General features: G+C 39.1%; 1 long non-coding RNA gene across 1 annotated transcript; it reads left to right on the plus strand.

Moving 5' to 3' along the window:
- The first annotated feature begins 5,494 nt into the window (after positions 1–5,494).
- On the plus strand, positions 5,495–11,972 carry LOC135178452 (uncharacterized). The gene is made up of 3 exons (XR_010303538.1): positions 5,495–5,705; positions 9,882–10,100; positions 11,684–11,972. It is a non-coding gene; the product is annotated as an uncharacterized LOC135178452 (long non-coding RNA).
- The last annotated feature ends 10,499 nt before the right edge of the window (positions 11,973–22,471 follow it).

The following is a 22,471-nucleotide window of genomic DNA, read 5'->3' on the forward strand; positions in this document are numbered from 1 at the left end:
ATGGCCAAGATTTTTTTCCCATCATATAGAAGCAAGGATGCATGGAAATTCCTTTGGGAAATCCCTGCATATAAGTTACAGAGAAACTATCTGTGTCCAGAGGTGTCTTCCCAACATCCAGAAAGTGCAAGTCAAATTGGATTTGTCTGAAATGACTATGTCAATCGTGGTGAAACCAAACACTTAAAAATAGTAATAAAATCTGATTTTTGATAGAAAAACATTAAAAATACTACATCAGCACCACTATGGATGTCTTAAACCATCCACAGCAAGGGGTTTTTAAACTTCTCTTCATTTCAGTGCTTTCCTGTGGGATAGCTTTGGGTTGAATACTAATGGGTTGAAAAAGACTTTAACTCTCTCTGAAACACTTATCTGGACAAATCTCATCCTCTCCAAAATCAGTTACTACATTCCCTATTGCCTACTGAATAATACATAAGTGCATCAAATGTAATTCCATTCATGTCTGATGATTTCTTATTTTCTGTGAAGGAGATTTTATATTTTTACTTTAACAGCTCATCATTTGTATTAGTGAATAGATTGTTTCTTCGTCCTGAAAGAGTCTTTATACTCAACTCTGTCCTCTCAGACCATACACTTCTGTCCCTATCTATTTCTACAGCAGCACATTAACATGCTCAAACAACAGTTCATAGAAGCAAATGTCGCAGCAGAAGTGCTTTTATGTGGTGTGGTTGAAAGGTTTTCTCTGAGGGGCAATCATATTCCTAGCTGTTAAAAAGAAAGAAAAAGAAATTAAATTCATTGTAGCTGTATTGAAATGCAAACATCATCAACAACAAAAAATCAAGCTCGTGGATATTCAATTTTAGTAGTTTGTCTCCAATAATACATACATTCTATTTCACTAATGTCCATATTTTCCATAAAATACTTCCCTGTCCTATGGCAGAAGAAGATTCTTCAGGATTTTTCTGATCTCTGGTTAACCCATTTTTGTTGCGTGAGAATTTCTAAGGATATTGAGGCTCTTTTTCTTTGAAAAGAAGCTCTGAATAACCAAAATCTAGGCACCTAACACTGAATAGAAGGTTAATACATACTGTTTTCAGACTAATCTGTAAATGGGAATCAGCTATCACAATGCTGTTGATGTGGTGCTCGAACCAGATTCCAGAAAATTTCACAAAATCCAAGTTATATGCTTCAGTAACTACACAGTAATACCAAAGGACATCAAAATGATGCTGAAAACATCACACCAGTCAAAGAGGTAAGCTAGCAAAAGAAAAAAACAAAACAAAACAAAAAGACAGAAGAATGCTTCAATTCCACCTTGCTCTAGAATTTCAACACCTACCTCTAACTTGTAGGAGAGCTATATGCATTTTCCTTTCTAACATGGTCTGCAAACATAGCATCTTTCCCAGAGACTGCTTTGAATTCACTGCTATTAGTGGCATAGAGAAGTGTGCCACCTGCACATCTCCCTTTCTTCATTACATACTAGTGCAACCTGCATTGATTTTTAGACAGATATGAGAGTCTCAGATATCCCTCTGTCACTTTTAAAGTGAGTGGGAGTTAAGATTTGGGTGCTGTAGGTGTTTGTCTATTCTGACCCACATCTTTTCTTTGAGAAGATAGTTGAAAAGTTTGGAGCTCTGTCTGGTATAAAAGAGGAAAAAAAACATTTATAGCTGTCATTCTAGCAATAAAAGCAATAATACATCTATTAACAATCTTAACATTGTAGGTGTACAGCAATTTCAGCAAGACTCAGTTAAAACATTAATAGAGTCTATGGATCTGTTGCGTGATTCAATTGAAAAAAGAAATTATCACTGCATTTGGTCCTACAGTTGGTCTGCACTAGGTGATTGCATTATTGTAGTGGTTATTTGAGAGGTAATTTCAACCCACCATAATTATTTTTGACAAATCATTTAGAAAAATTTTTCTCCTGTGTTCGTACCTCGCACAGTGTCCACAGTCTACTAGCAAGCTCCTGCATGTTTCCCTTTCCAATATGAACATTTGCAATCTTTTTTACTTTTAGAAGTTAGTTTTTCACAACCAGAGTTGAAACAGTGGAAGACTTGTTGTCTGTTTTGGGCTTTTAGGGGTTTTGTTCATTTGTTTGTTTGTTTTTAAAGATTATTTCATTCTATAGACATTACTGGGAAAAGAAAGTCTGAATCAAGTTTAGCATAGTTATGTCATGTAGATACACTTGTCAAATCTCAGAAAGACTTGTGGTTTGAATTACAGTTCACATAACTTTTGACTCACAATTTAGGTTTTTTGAATGTTATACTAGAATAAATTGACAGATGTATGATTAACACATGAAGAATAGTAGAGGCTTGCATATGGGCGAAGAATACTTTTCACATAGTCTTTGTTTTCTTATTTAAAAGATTAATCCATAAGTACATCTTTAAATAGAGGTTTTCAGTGCCTGAAAAGCATAGCTAGGATTGTAATTTTTACATCATATTTCAATATACTTTGTATAGCATTGAGGAAAAAATGAGCAATTCACACAAAATTAATTGCTCCTTTTATGAAAACATTGTTTGGCCTCTTTTGGCCTATTAATAACCTGTCAGGCAATATTGCTGAACACTATTCAGCAATTGTTTCAGTGATATGGTAATACTTATTCAACAAAATTTATTTTGTAGTAAGACTTGAGCTGAAATAGACTTGGAATATGAAATAACCATGAATGCAGATGGAAGTAGAATAATTGGATGTCAATAGAAGAAGTAATAAATCTTTTGAATAGCAGTTTAAAGGTTTTACTAGAATTTGATAGTTTTCCTATTTCCTGACTGTTAGTAATTTTTTATTGCAATAATGATTTTAGTGCAAACAGATGAAACAAATTTAGGTCAGGATTTTTTTTAGGGTGTAAAAACTGTAAGGAAGTCAGACAGGGTTGTTCAGTATTTAATAAAAAGAAGCAATCTAAAGGCAAGCACTGCTTATTTTTGAGAGAACTGCATTGCCAACTGTGTCATGTTTCATTTTTTTTAAAACATCATCTAACTTTGTCAAATACCAAAGAAATGTCAAATCAAAGGTCTACATCATCCAAACGCCTGGATTACAGATGGGTCTCATTTCTGTTTGACAAGCATCAGTTTATTTTGGCCTAGTGACAGTTCACTAGAGATCTCTCCAATACGGGAGGTGGATATTGTGAACAGCATGTTTGAAGATGGGAGTGAAATAGTTGAAATTATCTTCATGTAGTTCTAATTAAAATCTGCTCCTTGCCTAGAATATATAAATGTGATAAAAAGAACAATATATAAACATGTTAGAAAGAGCTTGTTGTTGTGGAAGGCCAAATTAGGCCTAAATGTGTCCTGGCTTGTCCTGGCTGATGGGATAAGCAATTGCAGGAAAGAAAGACAAAGAGCCTGGTCCCTCCATGTCTGTCAAAAGTTGTTTACAGGGTACCCACATGTGTTTATACACTTGTTTGTGTTCTGCCCTAAAAAGGTAAAAGCAAGCCCTGGTTTCACCTAATACGGTTATGTTAGCAAACTGCCATTCTGATTAGCTGATCTGTGGCCAAAGAGCCATTAGTCTCAGGATGCATTGATTAAATAGAGAAGAGCAGGTAAAGACAGTGTGCTCTCTGTTTCTGCCAATGGAAGACTTCCTGATCTGCCCTTCCTTTCTCTTGATTTCAATGTGTTTTGTAATTCATGTGGGTGTGAATTATAGGTGAAACTCTTATTTCACATGTTAACATAATTATGTTGTATCCTAGAGGCAGTAGTCTTAAAAAAACTAAGAGTGGGGAGCTGAGTGAGGAAATAGACTGCCCTCTAAAGGTGCCCTGATTGCAAATCTGCCACAGCAACTGCAACAAATAGAGCTCTAAATCTGACTCCTTTTGTTTCCACAAGCATTACCAACATAATCCTCTCATGACTGTAGCAAGGCCCATGGGACTTTTCTCTCCTTGCATATGTTTTTCTGTACTATAACTTAGGGATACTTATCAGATACATTGAAATGATAACGATTAAGAGTTTGTTAATAGTTCATTACAGTGATATTCTGTAAAAAAATTAGCAGAATTATTATTTACTAAAGGTATGGAAAATCCTTGATAACAAAATTTACAATATAGTCAAAGCATTGTCTGTGGATGGTAGGTAAAAAACAGTGCCAATAATCAATTCCAAAAGATAGCTATCAGAAAGCTCAACAAGTTGGCTAATTTTCAGGTTCTTGTTAAGTGAAACCCTTGGTTAATATTTCCCAGTCAGCTGTCAAGAACATTAGGAAGGTTCATTAAATGTCCTGCTTTGAACTAATTCAGTTTAGTGACTTTATTTTTCAGGTCAGTCATTTCTAAGTACCTGCACTTTCTGTACATAATGGCATATTTTTGCCTACCAATGACATTGACAGTTTGTCTAATAGCATTTGAAAAGATATCATTATCACATGTTCTGAGAAATATGCTATGATAGCTATCATGCAGCTGCTTATTCCTCTAGCCTTCTGCATCATCCTGAGAGGTCCTTCCTTTGCCCTCAGAAACATATTAATAATGTTACGCATTATTTCCTGGAGAAGGCATTCTCCGTGCAGTGCCACCTGGGACAATGTGTTTAAAAAGCACTGTCACTCTACATACCAATGTATTAACTATGAGGAGCAGTACGACTGTGTCAGCATAGGCTAGTAGGGCTGCCCTGGGAAAGCAGGCTTGGAACTGTTTCTGGCATGAGAGACACTGAGCAGCATTATATAAAATGTTAGTGCAAAAGCTGTTCAGATTTGTAACAACTTTCCTACACTGTGGCATGTGAACTTTTTCTTTACAGTATGGTCCTCCTTCAGCTGAAGAGTTCAGTGAAGGAACAACTTAAGTTTGGGTTTTTTGCTTGGTTTCGTTTTATTTACTTCCCGCTTTTCCCACAATTGCCTTTGTGTGGGTTTGTTTGGGGTTTTTTTTTTTTTTTTTTTTTTTTTTTTTTTTTTTTTTTTACAATTTTGTTTATTTCTTAGCTGAATTCAGAGACTACAAGCCACACAAGTTCTCCAGAGCAATATTAGCTTTAACAGACCACACATGACTGCAACTTTGTAGATGGGATAATTACTTGGACAAGAGTGTTTTAATAGCAACAGAAGTGTTTCGTTAGTTTTGCTTTTCCTGCATGTTTACTAAGATTTACAAAGTCCTATCCCGAGTGCAGCTAGGCTTAAACTTGTGGTTTGGGGGTTTTACTTCCCAAGCAGCTGTGAGCAGCCACAGCCAAGACAGGCAGCTGAACCAGCCAATAGGTGTTTGCTACCATACTGGTGTCACACCCACTTACTATATAATGTGAGGTCTGGCCAGGGCAAGCAGCTGCTTAAAGAAGGTGATGATGGCATGGCAGGGTGGGAGGTAGGAGCAAAGATTAGGCTGAAACTCCAGCCTTCTAATTTAAGATACATAGTTTTTTTTGTGATTTTATTCAGTTTCTCTTCTCTTCAAAGAGATACAAAGGAATCCGTTCAGAGGGATTTTACTTCCTGGACTTTGAGACAAAAACTGATATTTGCATTGATAAGCATTCGGGTTGCAAAGATGAAGAACAAAAGAATCAGCTACATATTCAGCTCAACAGGAGACACCTGAAGTTGCCAGCTGGCCTGCCAGTGAGTGGATCAGCCAGCAGCAGATGATTGTTCAGCTGAGGCACAAGTAATCCAAGGTGAGTTGCAGTCCCAGTACTACCCTCAAACACCATACACAGTGCAATGAAAAATATGATAGTGTTGCAGTAGGAGTGGGTGGATTTACGTCATTCAGACAAAGCCTTGTAAGTTCTTTATTGTGATTGTTTGCATAGTGTTTTTCCAGGTTTTTCTGGCTGTAGTTTCTCATATTTCTCATTGCAGAACCTGTCAGATTCTGACAAAATATAATTCGCGTGACAGTAAATAAAATTCCTGGCTTTGATCATTGACTGAAAGCATCCAATATTAAATAGCTTAAAGTGAAAAGCCTGACTTGAGGCGGAGGGGGGGAGGGGGAGGAACCAACAACTTAAAGGAAAAAACTTCATTGAAGATCTTGTCCTAGATGTGTATGGAGCCTCACTTTTCCTATAGTAAAGTGACAGTTTCTAGTTTCTGGGATTTCAGGGCTAGATCTGGGTTTGTGACTGTAATATTTTTCATGACCATGCAAAGAACCAGTTATTAAAAAAAAAAAAATAATGGCATATTTTTGCAGAGTGGCAGTGTTCAATGGTTATAGTTACTAGTTTGGATTGGTATGCAGAAAGGCTCTTGCTTTACACTTGCTCCTATAGAAACCAAGGTAACTGCTAAATCTTCTGTAGCATGTTGGGGGAATCACAAAGCAAGAGATAGCAGTTTCAGAAAGGAGTTGGTATATGTGATCCTGTTCTGGCAGGGGTTTTGGACTAGGTGACCTTTTGAGGTCCCTTCCAGCCCCTGACATTTTGCGATTCTGTGATGTTCCTGCTTACTGCAGAAGGTATTGGACTAGATGTGCCTTCCAACCCACTGCTTTCTATGATTTTAAGATGCTGTCATGTTACGAACTTTATTTAATTGTCTCAAGTGTAACAGAGAAACTTGAATCTAGCACGTTTTCATGTGATGTTTTTGTGTCAAGTTACATAAATTGTAAGTTTGCTTTCCATTCATTTTAAAAGTTAAACAAAGTTTAAGGAAGTTAATAAGTGAAAAAAAGCTCTGGCTTTGTTTTTCTGAAAGCATGCAAGCCTACAACAGCAATTTAACGCAGCACACCTGTTCAAGGCAGGTGTGTTTGTGAATTCAGGCTGAAGTCAAACCTCACATACTGAAATGTATGTCTAACTATATAAAGTTTTTGCTGCATTTCAGGGCCAACATTAAACTGAGCAGCTAAACTATGTGATGAAGCTGTTGTGTCCTGCTGGCTTTAAATGGACTAGCAGTTATCATAGTTGAGAGGTGTTCTAAGAAGCTGCTGCTTCTGAATTGCTTGTCATAAACTCTTACTTGGTTGACCAGAGTAGCTAGAATTAGCACATGCTGATAGTTGTATGTGGACTCCCACTATGAAAAAATCTGGGGGCTACAGCAAAATGTATCATCCACTGAGATAAGCTTTTAGGTTCTGCTAAGAAAGCCATTGCCAGACAAATACATGCACCTAGTAATGACTGTTATGAGATGTGGTTTTCACAACAGTCATGTACAAAGAGATCAGCTATAGGGGGTAGGAGGGAGTTATGAAGTTCAGGTGTAAAGACTGGCATTTGAGAGCATCAGAGTGGCATATCACATGGAACATTTAATGTTGAGCAGGACAGAGGAATAAAATACAATGTGTATGTTACATGAAAGCCATGTCTTTGTCTCCATGGCCGTAATTAAGAAGTTATATAACAAAATTAGAAGTCTTGTTTACCTGCAGATCCAGGTTGTGGATATTTACCATTGCTGTGGAGGACATATGAGACAGAAGGATTTGTTTCCTTACAGAGTTTTCATGGGGTTTCTTTGGAGCAGAAATTTTTCCCAACCTCATTATAACAAAGAACAAGCACCAAGCCATAAAGTACTGGTAAACAGCTATGCAATTATGTGTGCTAGGGCTGAGTCTTAACTGAAGGCTCTAGGCACCTTGTGGAATAGCAATAAACTATTCCAAATTTCAAGCATACAAATCTTTCACACTTCTAAATGTGATGTTCTATGAGGCAGTCTGAAAGAGACACTGCCCTGAAGCTGGTGAATTACCCTGATAAAGTACTAATCTCTGAATCTAGGAGATAAATCTAAACAATAATTGTTTTAAAAGCTTGACAGTCTCTGGTGTATGATTCTGCCAAGAATCATACACATGTGTGCCAAACACAACAAAACTTAATATACATGTGAACTGACTGAAATCTGGGAAGAGAGTTAAAAAAGAACTCAAACTAACAAATGTGCAAGGACTTGTATAATCTCTCTGGATGCTGGTAAAAATTTAACCTTTTGACTTCCTTACTAAATACTGATTTTGCCTATTTGTGAAGCTGAAATTATATTATTAAATAAAGTAACTTACATTTAAATAACTTTTTTTATCAATTAAATGGCAAAAATGTAGCTTTTAAGTTCTTTATATTAAAAAAAAATATGACTTTGTAAGGTGAAAAAAATGTGCTACCCTTCAAATAAGGGCAGTATTTTTTTCCCTGGCCTTCTATCAGATAAAAAAAAAAAGATGAAGGCAATAGCTGAATGAAGAGATACTTCAACACAGATACATATATCTTGATTTTATCTGTATATTCTATCAATGCTCTCTAAATACCACACCCACCTTTTCTAAATGTAAATCCTCACCTTGGGTTTGTTGTGTTCCCAGCAGTTGTCATTTTTCAAAGGCATCCCCTGGAGCTAAACATATCTCTGAAAATCATGAAACATTTGCCAAATTTGTTTTTTTTTCCCCCAGCCAACTCAGAAGGCAAAACTCCAAAATGAAGTCTCTCTACATAGTTTAGATAATTTTAAATTAGGATTGTTATACTTAAACTCATATGTACTTAAGTGGTCATGTGCATTATGGATGTTGATTGTTAAATGGAAACACATTTTCCAACATCAAAAAGCTTTCTGCAATAAGTCACATTCAGAATTCTCAAAACTCAATTATCATTTGACTTGACTTTCATTATAACCAATTTTTCCTATCTGTCACTTTATGTATATAGTTCTCATTGTCAGATCACTCTCTGCATCTTTTCCAGCATTTCTCCCATGGCTTCACTCTTTGATAAAACCAAGCATTTCTTCTGTTCTAATTATGTTTCTTCCTTGTACGCCTACCAATGGCATTGTCAATTTGTCTAATAGCATTTGAAAAGATGTCATTATCACATGTTCTTAGAAATATGCTATGATAGCTATCATGCAGCTGCTTATTCCTCTAGCCTTCTGCATCATCCTGAGAGGTCCTTCCTTTGCCCTCAGAAACATATTAATAATGTTACGGGTTATTTCCTGGAGAAGGCATTCTCCGTGCGCTACCACCTGGGACAATGTGCTTAAAAAGCACTGTCACTCTACATAACAATGTATTAACTATGAGGAGCAGTACGACTGTGTCAGCATAGGCTAGTAGGGCTGCCCTGGGAAAGCAGGCTTGGAACTGTTTCTGGCATGAGAGACACTGAGCAGCATTATATAAAATGTTAGTGCAAAAGCTGTTCAGATTTGTAACAACTTTCCTACACTGTGGCATGTGAACTTTTTCATTACAGTATGATCCTCCTTTAGCTGAAGAGTTCAGTGAAGGAACAGCTTAAGTTTGTTCTTTTTTTTTTGCATGGTTTGGTTTTATTTCCTTCCCTTCTTTTCCTCAATTGCCTTTGTTTTTTTTTTTTTCAGTTTTGTTTATTTCTTAGCTGAATTCAGAGACTACAAGCCACACAAGTTCTCCAGAGGAATATTAGTTTTAACAGACTACACATGACTGAAACTTTGTAGATGGGATAATTACTTGGACAAGAGTGTTTTAACAGAAGTGTTTCATTAGTTTTGCTTTTCCTGCATGTTTACTAAGATTTACAAAGTCCTATCCCGAGTGCAGCTAGGCTTAAACTTGTGGTTTGGGGGTTTTACTTCCCAAGCAGCTGGGAGCAGCCACAGCCAAGACAGGCAGCTGAACCAGCCAATAGGTGTTTGCTACCCTACTGGTGTCACACCCACTTACTATATAATGTGAGGTCTGGCCAGGGCAAGCAGCTGCTTAAAGAAGGTGATGATGGCATGGCAGGGTGGGAGGTAGGAGCAAAGATTAGGCTGAAACTCCAGCCTTCTAATTTAAGATACATAGTTTTTTTTGTGATTTTATTCAGTTTCTCTTCTCTTCAAAGAGATACAAAGGAATCCGTTCAGAGGGATTTTACTTCCTGGACTTTGAGACCAAAAACTGATATTTGCATTGATAAGCATTCGGGTTGCAAAGATGAAGAACAAAAGAATCAACTACATATTCAGCTCAACAGGAGACACCTGAAGTTGCCAGCTGGCCTGCCAGTGAGTGGATCAGCCAGCAGCAGATGATTGTTCAGCTGAGGCACAAGTAATCCAAGGTGAGTTGCAGTCCCAGTACTACCCTCAAACACCATACAAAGTGCAATGAAAAATATGATAGTGTTACAGTAAGTGTGGGTGGATTTACGTCATTCAGACAAAGCCTTGTAAGTTCCTTATTGTGATTGTTTGCATAGTGTTTTTCCAGGTTTTTCTAGCTGTAGTTTCTCATATTTCTCATATTTCTCATTGCAGAACCTGTCAGATTCTGACAAAATGTAATTCGTGTGACAGTAAATAAAATTCCTGGCTTTGATCATTGACTGAAAGCATCCAATATTAAATAGCTTAAAGTGAAAAGCCTGACTTGAGGTGGAGGGCGGGAGGGGGGAGGAACCAACAACTTAAAGGAAAAAACATCATTTAAGATCTTGTCCTAGATGTGTATGGATCCTCACTTTTCCTGTAGTAAAGTGACAGTTTCTATTTTCTGGGATTTCAGGGCTAGATCTGGGTTTGTGACTGTAATATTTTTCATGACCATGCAAAGAACCAGTTATTAAAAAAAAAAAAATAATGGCATATTTTTGCAGAGTGGCAGTGTTCAATGGTTATAGTTACTAGTTTGGATTGGTATGCAGAAAGGCTCTTGCTTTACACTTGCTCCTATAGAAACCAAGGTAACTGCTAAATCTTCTGTAGCATGTTGGGGGAATCACAAAGCAAGAGATAGTTTCAGAAAGGAGCTGGTATATGTGATCCTGTTCTGGCAGGGGTTTTGGACTAGGTGACCTTTTGAGGTCCCTTCCAGCCCCTGACATTTTGCGATTCTGTGATGTTCCTGCTTACTGCAGAGGGTGTTGAACTAGATGTGCCTTCCTTCTATGATTTTATGATGCTGTCATGATACGAACTTTATTTAATTGTCCCAAGTGTAACAGAGAGAGAAACTTGAATCTAGCACGTTTTCATGTGATGTTTTTGTGTCAAGTTACATAAATTGTAAGTTTGCTTTCCATTCATTTTAAAAGTTTAAGGAAGTTAATAAGTGAAAAAAAGCTCTGGCTTTGCTTTTCTGAAAGCATGCAAGCCTACAAAAGCAATTCAACGCAGCACACCTGTTCAAGGCAGGGGTGTTTGTGAATTCAGGCTGAAGTCAAACCTCACAGAACAGCATGTAGCTGATGAAGATTAGAGATTTGTTCTATAACTTTATGTGCTCAACTGAAATGTATGTCTAACTATATAAAGTTTTTGCTGTATTTCAGGGCCAACATTAAACTGAGCAGCTAAACTATGTGATGAAGCTGTTGTGTCCTGCTGGCTTTAAATGGACTAGCAGTTATCATAGTTGAGAGGTGTTCTAAGAAGCTGCTGCTTCTGAATTGCTTGTCATAAACTCTTACTTGGTTGACCAGAGTAGCTAGAATTAGTACATGCTGATAGTTGTATGTGGACTCCCACTATGAAAAAATCTGGGGGCTACAGCAAAATGTACCATCCACTGAGATAAGCTTTTAGGTTCTGCTAAGAAAGCCATTGCCAGACAAATACATGCAAAGATTAGGCTGAAACTTCAGCCTTCTAATTTAAGATACATAGCTTTTTTTGTGATTTTATTCAGTTTCTCTTCTCTTCAAAGAGATACAAGGGAATCCAGTCAGAGGGATTTTACTTCCTGGACTTTGAGACCAAAAACTGATATTTGCTTTGATAAGCATTCGGGTTGCAAAGATGAAGAACAAAAGAATCAGCTACATATTCAGCTCAACAGGAGACACCTGAAGTTGCCAGCTGGCCTGCCAGTGAGTGGATCAGCCAGCAGCAGATGATTGTTCAGCTGAGGCACAAGTAATCCAAGGTGAGTTGCAGTCCCAGTACTACCCTCAAACACCATACACAGTGCAATGAAAAATATGATAGTGTTGCAGTAGGAGTGGGTGGATTTACGTCGTTCAGACAAAGCCTTGTAAGTTCTTTATTGTGATTGTTTGCATAGTGTTTTTCCAGATTTTTCTAGCTGTAGTTTCTAATAATTCTCATTGCAGAACCTGTCAGATTCTGACAAAATATAATTAGTGTGACAGTAAATAAAATTCCTGGCTTTGATCATTGACTGAAAGCATCCAATATTAAATAGCTTAAAGTGAAAAGCCTGACTTGGGGGTGCGGGGGGGAAACCAACAACTTAAAGGAAAAAACACTGTTTAAGATCTTGTCCTAGATATGTATGGAGCCTCACTTTTCCTGTAGTAAAGTGACAGTTTCTAAGATTTCAGGGCTTGATCTGTGTTTGTGACTGTACAGAGAACTTGTTGCTGAGGGAAATAGCTGATCATAGCTGATGGACACTTAATTGTTCCTGTAGCTCAAAAGAAGAGAAATTTGACCTAAGCAGAAAGTTTCACACTCCTGAGCACAAGGACTATGTTAATAGTGTTTGCATCATGTTCTTTTTCACCCTTGGGCTGGTGTATAAAATGAAAGACAATATCAAGTGCTGAGGAGCAAGAACAGAAATGAAAGGAAGCAGAGTGATTGGAAGATCTTAGCATACACAACATGCTGAGGGTGCACTATGTTTTGGTGACGTCTAAGAGAAGTTACTCATGCATTAAGATAAATGTCATAAATGAAGGAATCTGAAGATTACAGTACTGATTCTGCAGATGTCATCAAGTAAAAGTGAAAACTATTGCAAGTAGTTCAGGACTGGCAGATACTCTTGCTAAAAGCATGACAGACCTTATCATGGCAGAAAGAAATTTGTATCCCCAGAGCTAAGGCAAAAAGTCTTTTAGTGATAAATGCATTAGAGAAGTGATACTGTTGTGCTGAAGGACATGCAGGGTAAGCACAAAAACAGAATATTGACTCTCAAGGAAGCTGAGAAGAACAGGTGATTCCATGGGGAAGAGAAAAGAGGCAAAAAGATTAGAATCTGGAGAGAAATAAAGCTGATAAATGCAGAGAAAATCTGGTAGCTCCTTCAGTCTGTGTGGGTTTAGCCTAGATGACACTGTTAGCAGTGTCTTTCTGCAGGTGCCTTCTTGAATGGTAGCAACTGCTAACAGGGTTTGGATATAATTTCTCCCATTTTTTCATATGTTCCTTTGTGAACTATAGACTTCATTAAAGATCATGAGAAAGAGGAGTGCTAGAGGTTGCTCAGGAATGACATCTATATTTAGACATATGCAACAGGAAAGTGTTAAGGTAAACTGACAGGATTGCCAGTAAATTAGATGAAGGAAATTGATTGCCAGGACTGAAAATAGTATTTATGGGAGATAGAATATAACATATTCATGTGATATTTCAGGCTCAGTAAGGATAGACAGCAAAATCAAGCTAAGGAAAATGCTGGTAATCACAGAAAGTGGAAGTACATCTTAAAAAAAGAATAGAAGCAATTAAAATACACCAGACAAGGTACTTTGTGGAATAGCTGACTACTAGGATAAACAAGTGGAATATGAGATTTGGACTGCATGTGGATGGGGAGGTCAACTATGGAAACACCTCTCCTGTGTCAAGATAGGCACAAATAATGTGAGAAAGAAGTGAGGGAAAAATTGCAAGGAAACAAAAAAACTATAACACCCTGAAATAGTGTAATTAACTGCAGTATAAAATAATGAACCATTTCCCCATTTGCAAAAAAAAACAAGTGGTAAGATATAATTTTGCTGACTCAATATTTTCTTAGTGTATGATAGTAGTAGGTTGATTTTAATCTATAGTGTTATATATATTTTAAAAGTAAATATATTGAAGTGGCAAAAGAAGACAATATTTTAAGATGCATTCACAGAATTTGCTTACAATTATATGTAAATAGCTGTATAGCTAAAAGTTGAAAAAGATCATCAATCCAGCTTAGTTCTCAATACTTAACAGTAGATCCAAAGAGGAACTTTGTCACACTCAAATGCTACTAACTCTAAACCTCTCTTGTTGATGCCACATCAAGTGGGGTTTTTAGAGCTTTTCAGCCTGTCAATAGCTATTGCTAATCATAGACTCATAGAATCAACCAGGTTGGAAGAGGCCTCCAAGATCATCCAGTCCAGCCTATCACCCAGCCCTATCCAGTCAACTAGACTATGGCACTAAGTGCCTCATCCAGTCTTTTCTTGAACACTTCCAGGGATGGTGACTCCACCACCTCCCTTGGCAGCCCATTCCAATGGGAAATCACTCTCTCTGGCAAGAACTTCCTCCTGTCATCCAGCCTATACTTCCCCTGGCACAACTTGAGACTGTGTCCCCTTGTTCTGTTGCTGGTTGCCTGGGAGAAGAGACCAACCCCCACCTGGCTACATCCTCCCTTCAGGTAGTTGTAGACAGTAATGAAGTCCCCCCTGTGCTTCCTCTTCTCCAGGCTAAACAAGCCCAGCTCCCTCAGCCTCTCCTCAGAGGGTTTGTGTTCCAGGCCCCTCACCAGCCTTGTTGCCCTTCTCTGGACATGTTCCAGCACCTCAACATCTCTCTTGAATTGAGGAGCCCAGAACTGGACACAGTACTCAAGGTGTGGCCTGAGCAGTGCTGAGTACAGGGGAAGAATAACCTCTCTTGTCCTACTGGTCACACTGTTCCTGATGCAGGCCAGGATGCCATTGGATCTCTTGGCCACCTGGGCACACTGCTGGCTCATCTTCAGCCTGCTATCTACCAGTACCCACAGGTCCCTTTCTTCTTTGCTGCTCTCCAGCCACTCTGTCCCCAGCCTGTAGCGCTGCTTGGGGTTGTTGTGGCCAAAGTGCAGAACCCTGCACTTGGCCTTGTTAAATCTCATCCCATTGGCCTCTGCCCACAAGAACCTGACTTCGAGTTGCTGCTTTCCAGGGTGAAGGCATGGTTTCAAGGCTGCAGTGAGTTCTTCCTAAAACTCCACTAATTCAGGGAGGCAAGATTGACATTTACTTTGGTGTCCCAGGTTGAGGCTATAGGGTTAATTTTTTTTTCTGGGGACTAGAAGATTGTTATTCAATCCCACAATTCTGCTATCTCTTTATAGACTCTCAACAAGGTCAGTTTGCTCTCCTTTCCTCCTCCTTCTGCCCTGTGTGTGGTGGGAGCCACTTTATCGGGAACACATAAGCACTGGGCCTCCAGAGGCTTGTTTAGGCCTCTTTGGATGGTAGAGGCATTAGTGAGGGGAGGAATGGAGCACTGGAGAGTATTAGATTTAGGGTTTTTTTGGGATGGGGAAAACTACAAGGGAGTTTGCTATGGTAATTGTTTTTGTAATATCTATCACTGTATTTTTCTCTCTCTCTCAATATAATTCTATATTTTCTCTCCAATTTGATTTGAGAGTTTAATTTCTGTCAGCTCTCTTTAAAAACCCATGACACTTTGGAAACAGAAATAGAAGAAAAATAGACAAATTCCTTTGTCTCTCTAATGAAGTATTTATTTCTGTGTGCTGCCCTGTTTCAGTTTTATAAGATATTTAACCCCTTTGCTTTTCTTCTTGTTTATTCTGAAGCAGGTCCTGAGAGAGAAGTTCCTGTTCATCTTTTGAAGTTGTGTCATTTCAGGGAAAGAAATGGTAAGATTTACTAGAATGGAAATAGAGACAGAACTGGCATGGTTCTATAGCCAGGCAGCTAAAGGTAGGAACCTTCTTCCAACCTATTACAACTTTTTCATCTTGTTCATTGATTCTTGATCACACATGCATTTATTTCACACACTTAAAAAAAAAAGAGTGAATTATATTCAAGAAAATTTCAAATTTCAAGTAGTGAATAGTATTACATTTCTGTATTTCTTCTCAGTTGTATCCCACGGTGTAAAGCTGTGCTACAAGCTTGGCCAGTCTGTTGTATGTAAGACAGATGGACTTAGCTGGCTTTGTACTCAACTGTGGCTTTGCCCCAAGCAATGAACTACTGCTTTTCTGCCCCAGACAAAGAATGCAGCATGAAAGATAAAGACTTTGCAGTCTGTATTATTTGCTGTGCTCCACTTTAAAGAATATATTCACCACCAACCAAATATCCCTGACTATTTTCACCCCTGACATATGAGTCAAAGCTAAAGACTCATTCCTGTCATGTTTTTTTCTCATTGCGCTATGTCTTTGATAGTTTAAGGAGAGAAAGTATGGATGAGAATATTGTTGCTTTCCATAGAATCTGACTCACAGCAAGATAAAACTACATTTTAGCCATTTTCTTTATAGTGTTTGAATAAATTCAGTAGGAAGTGTATTTTATTTACTGCAAATAAAATATTAACACTTCTAAGGTTTGAGAAGATACCCATTTGAAAGCTCTCACATAGTACTGTAATCACATTGAGTAAGACCTAGAGGACTGTCTGCTATTAAAGCCCAGATATCTGATACAGTCTTGACTACTTTTCTGGTCTTGGCACAGATTTCTGATTTGTCCTTGGGCAAGCAAACTATCTGTTCATCAATGGAGCTTTTCCTCTCTGAAATGCAGAGTTGTTCTTTTCTTTTCTTTTCTGGCATTAATCGCCTGATCAGATATCTGAACTTCAGATTTCTGGTACAACCTGGAGGTCTTTGGCTTTTTGCTGTTATATTTCAGAGAGAAACTATTTTTCCTTTTGTTTGTGTTTTTTTTTTCCTCCCAAAGATTTCCATAAAGATAGGAATTTCTCTTTAAATCAAAGAAAGAAGTGCATCTTGGCATTTTACAGGCAAGCTACTGTCACTCTGTTCACAATCCAAAACACCAGGAGGCCATGCAAATGCAGATATTTTAGCACTGATCTTATGCCAATATACCTCCCTTTTCAGCTGGCTTTTGGTTAAATGTAGGGGCATCTTTTTTTGAAGGCAAGAAATGACACCTCTTCAAGAAAAAATAGTAGCCTTGTACTTTGGATTCCAGTCTACAGAGGAAATCTTTTGTAAGAATCACAGGATTGTCTGAGTTGGAACGGACCTCCAATGGTCATCTAGTCCAACTGCCTCTGCAGTAAGCAGGGCCATCCTCCACTAGATGAGATTGCCCAGAGCCCTCCAGGGATGGAGCCCCAACCACCTTCCTGGGCAACCTGTTCCAGTGTTTCATTACCCTCATGGTAAAGAACTTGTTCCAAACATCCAATCTAAATCTACTCCTCTCTAGTCTGAAGCCACTGCTCCTCGTTCTGTCACTACAGGCCTTTGTAAACAGTCTCTCTCGATCCTTCTTCTAGATCCCCTTCATATACTGGAAGGTCATTATTAGGTCTTCCTGGAGCCTTCTCTTCTCCAGGCTGAATGACCCCAGCTCCTTCAGCCTGTCTTTGTAGCAGAGGTGTTCCAACCACCTGATCATTTTCATGGCCCTTCTCTGGATCCACTTCATCAGGTCCATGTCCTTCCTATATTGAGGGTTCCAGACCTGGATGCAGCACTCGAGGTAAGGTCTCACCAGAGCCATGCTTCTTTTGATACAGCCCAGGATGTGACTGGCTTTCTGGGCTGCAAGTGCACAGTGTCTGCCCATGTCCAGCTTCTCATCCACCAGCACTCCTGACTCCTTTTCTGCAGGGCTACTTTCTACCACCTCATCCCCCAATCTGTATTGATAGTGAGGATTTATCCAGCCCAGGTGCAGGATCCTGCACATGCTCTTGTTGAACCATGCTCTTCAGTACAGTTCACCAGTGATAATCCAGACCATATGAACTGGCAAGGTATTGCAGGGAAGATTTGTGAATGCATACCGTTTTTTACCCTGTTTTATGGAACACTGCTGAGGATAGCATCTTTCATTAGACAGATCTTTTGGGCATGTCAACTATCTTGCAGCTGCAAGTAACTAAGAAAAATTATGCACTTCTTGTATACTTTTAAGCCTCAAGATTCCTTTCTTAAGCTTTCTACTTAACCATGTTTCTGTGATGAAGACACAGAATTCTCTAAAACTTTTTTTTACTGTGGAAGCTGTTTTAAAAATATCTAAAAAGTTTTCAAAGGCTGAAGAAGAATTGTGGTGTGGTTTCTCTCTTGACATGAGCAATTAACACTGGAAGACTAGGCAGTGGGAAAAAAAGGACAGTGAGGATTTTTACATGTACCATAAACGCAAAAACCACAACATGCTTAGATTTGCACTTCAGAATGTGAGAGAAAAATGTAATATAGAATTAGTACTTTCCAATTAAACAATTTTCAGACTGGTAAATAATTTTCTAGTTAGTATTATGTCAAATTATTAAATTTTATATTTTTAATCAAGAACAAAACAAAATAAAGTCAATTAGGTTATGCTTGATGCTCTCAGCCAAAAGCAGGGTTGTTCTTTTTATATCTGAGAGCAGACTTAATAAGCCTGTTGCCTGAAAAAAAAAGAAACAGAGCTAGTCAAAAGAATAACAAAGTTTTCAAATGTGTTTGAAGTTACAAATGGCACATTTATGAATAACTAACTGTATGCTGTATTAAATGGTTAGTTTCTGAAATTCTACAGATCTTCAAGGAATTATCTGGAATTTTGTATTTCTTGATATAATTTCATCTCTAAAGAGGCAAGGCACATAAGTCTATGCCTGACATAAAGAGACGTGCTTTGCACAAGGTCAAAAGTGAGTGAGATATTCCTGTAACTCATCCATGATAGGTGTATTTTCAGTGTTTGCATTTTCAGCCATAGGGCCCATAATTCAGTAATCCCTGAATTGTTGACCCTTGTGGGTATGTCTCAGTTCACAGCTGGTAAACGATAGAGCTACAGCCTGCTTTCCTCCAGCCCTTTTAAGGACTGCCATATCACTTTGGCAAGTATTTATACCCCTAGGATGTAGATTGTCACAACTCATGCAACACCACATCCAGTGGCAAGTTCTCATAATTGTTAGTTTAAGATGGGGCTTATTTCTTCATTCAGTTCATGATGATGCTCTCAAAGCACATCCAAGGTGCCATTCTCTCCCCAGGGTTCAACCTTGAAAATTACTTGGATGTTGCATGCTCAGGGACACACAGACGTGCTCATGGTATTTTTCTTTATTTGTAAAACACCTGTCAATATTCATGAGGAATATCTCAGCATCCATCAGGAATCACTGCCACTTAGGAAAGTGTCTTTCAGTACAAAGCTTGTGGTTTGCATCTTCAGTAACAGTTCAGCAGTGAATTTACTGAATTTTTTTGATCTGTTCAGCAAACAACCAAGTTTACATCTTTGTGCAGGCTGTTTACTTTCTTTATTGTCCTATTTCTTGGCCACTTCATATTGAAGCTGAGTCATGACCTTGCTAGTCATTTACATGCTTGATATTTTCTTGTGATTTATTGGCTTAAAATTAGTGCTGAAGGTTTTCAATGTGTGTGGCAAAGCTTTAGCCTTCAGCAAAAAATTTCAGCTCTGAATTTGTCAAGTAAGAGAAAATAGCTTTGACACATTGAGACCCCTTGACCTTTTATGGATGAAAATGAGCAAACACTCGACAGTCTGATGTAAAAGACTACAAATGGGTGAACTTGATAGGTCTCAGATGTCAATTTAGTCAGTGCACTTCTTAAATGAACAAAGGCAATGATGAAGCTATTTACAAACATCTGCAATTTCAGTTTCTTGTGATGATGGAAGGAAACAGGAATTTGTGCAGGAGCCTGCTAAATAGGAAGAGAGCAAGAATCCTAGTCAAGCACATAGGGCTGTAACAATCCATCCAGGATCATGTTTACTGTCAAAATAAAAAGTAATTCTTCATAAAAAGGAAATAAATACCTATCAGGGTTTTACCTGCTTCTTACCACCAGAAAAGTATTTTTCCTATTGTTGTTAGAACTGAGAGAATTTTAATGTTTTTTGTTTGTTTGGGGTTTTTTTGTTGTTTTTTTGTTTTGTTTGTTTGTTTCTCTGGGTGTTTTTTTTTAGGCACAAACAGTATTAATGCTAATAGGCTTAAATTTGCTAAATAGCAATCTAAATATGAAAGTTATGACAGAATTTGGGTCTGGCACAAGTGAATGTTGAAGATGCCACAACTTGGGAAGCCTCTAGTCTTTCAAATGGAGATCACCAGAGGATTTTACCCTCACGCCCCAAGTCTAAGAGGCAATAACCTGGGGTATGCTCTGGCATATTATCACCCCAATTCCAATATATCTAACACGACACCAAATGAAGATGTAGTAACATCTGGGTGTGAAAACTCAACTAATTAAAAAATTCTGAAGTAATAGGACAGGGGAAAATATTTGCCATTGTTCCTGTGTTCAAACAGGGAACACTAGGCAAAATGGTCACTATTTTTGACAGTGGTTTCACAATAGTATTTACAGCAAAGCTGCCTTGCAGACAAAGGCAGAGGCATCAGAATTCAATACAGAAATAGAAGTTCATTTAGCAGAGTAAGAGGCTGTGATGGGCGTAGGTCAAAAGGGAAAAGTGGTACAGGTATGTGGTATATTGAAAGCGAGGACTCATTGTGCATTTGCAGTTCCCGTGGTGCCAAGTGTTCCTATTACTGCTATTGAATGTAGTACAGTGGTGAGGAGGAAGTCTGTGCAAATGTGCAGAAAGGGTATCTCTTCAGAATTTTTGGCTCCTAAAATGAAAGTCTTGGAAAGTTCAGAGGCCTCCAAGCAGCATATAGGCCACACAAAGCTCATGTTTCATATTTACATCACAGGCTGTTTTGCCCTGGGAGCTTTCTGTGTTGTTTTTAATGAAGAGAATAGACAAAGGCAGCACTGTAAGTCAGATTCCCCTGAAGACAGTGTAACTAGGCCAGCTGACACGATGAGGCCTTGCTGAATAGAGACAAATGCTGCTCATTCCTCCTGCTGAGCTAAAAGCTGTGTCAAATACCTAAAAGCTTTGTAATGCTGGTGCAGCCTTAATTTAGTTCGCTGTGTATGCATATTTGTGTTTGATGAGACAGAAATTTCAGAAGTTGCAGCTGTTGGAAGACATCACCTACTTCATTTGCAAACTGAAAGCTCAAAACATGAAATCTGGTGCACCACACCTTGAGTACTGTGTTCAGTTCTGGGCCCCCCAGTTTAGGAGGGACATTGAGATGCTTGAGCGTGTCCAGAGAAGGGCGACGAGGCTGGTGAGAGGCCTCAAGCACAGCCCTACGAGGAGAGGCTGAGGGAGCTGGGATTGTTTAGCCTGGAGAAGAGGAGGCTCAGGGGTGACCTTATTGCTGTCTACAACTACCTGAAGGGTGGTTGTGGCCAGGAGGAGGTTGCTCTCTTCTCTCAGGTGGCCAGAGCCAGAACAAGAGGACACAGCCTCAGGCTGCGCCAGGGGAGATTTAGGCTGGAGGTGAGGAGAAAGTTCTTCACTGAGAGAGTCATTGGACACTGGAATGGGCTGCCCGGGGAGGTGGTGGAGTCGCCGTCCCTGGGGCACTTCAAGGCAAGGTTGGACGTGGCACTTGGTGCCATGGTCTAGCCTTGAGCTCTGTGGTAAAGGGTTGGACTTGATGATCTATGAGGTCTCTTCCAACCCTGATAATACTGTGATACTGTAATAGACCTGGCACCATAAAGTCTGGTCTGCGCAGGGCCCAGGTTGTGTAACGCGGTTGTAGAAGCCCACGTGCCTAGCTTATGGCTTACCGGGTACAAGGCCCATGTCCTTCCCATATCTGGGGGGGCCAGGCCTGTGGCCTATCCCTATTATGGTATGCTTTGGTTAACTGCCAAGCTGATAGGTCATTCTGTTGGCCAAGGGGACATTAATCTCGGCCCACATCTGATAAATAGGAGGTACACAGGTAAACAAAGTGCCTGCCTGCTTGCTTGCTTGTGATTTTACTTCACTGCTTGCTGCTATTTGCCTGTATTGCCTGCCTGTCTCTACAGAGCCCAGTCTCCTGTGCAGCCATGTACCCTATTGCACGCCCGCTGCCTTATCTCTGCCTGGTAAACTCCACTGCTGTGAGTTACCGGGAGCAGACCCTGGATTGTCTGCACGCAGTTGGCCTGTGTGGTCAGTGTGACATCATGCTGAGAGTGCATGACATCCTCCCTACCTGCCCCTGAAAGTCTTCCTGCTAAGACTACAAGTCCTGGAGATCATCCAGAGGAGCTGGGGACAAGGTCATGGATTGTCTGCCTCCTTTCAACAGTAGCCTGGGAGAAATCAAGTCTCAGCAGCCAATTGGACAGACTTCCACCTGCTTTGGTTACTATCTGAGTAATAATAATATGTGAGTAAATGCTTAAATGCCTCTGTAATTCTCTACTGTCTTCTGCCATAAGCAGAAAGAGCTTGGGCCTGTCTACTGGGCAAATGGCATATTAATCCCAGGTGGCATGTTGACCACAGGGATTCTCTCTGTTTATTGTTTGAATGCTTGCCAGATACTAATAGTTCTGTTTGGTGTTAATCCTAGAATGTCTTCCATAACAGTGTAAGAACAAATATTAATATTAAAATTCAGTGGTTGAGGGTGGTGAGAGTTCAGAATATTGAAGTTAATAAATTACATATTTTTA

Source organism: Pogoniulus pusillus, chromosome 9, assembly GCF_015220805.1.
Source record: "Pogoniulus pusillus isolate bPogPus1 chromosome 9, bPogPus1.pri, whole genome shotgun sequence".
NCBI lineage: Eukaryota > Metazoa > Chordata > Aves > Piciformes > Lybiidae > Pogoniulus > Pogoniulus pusillus.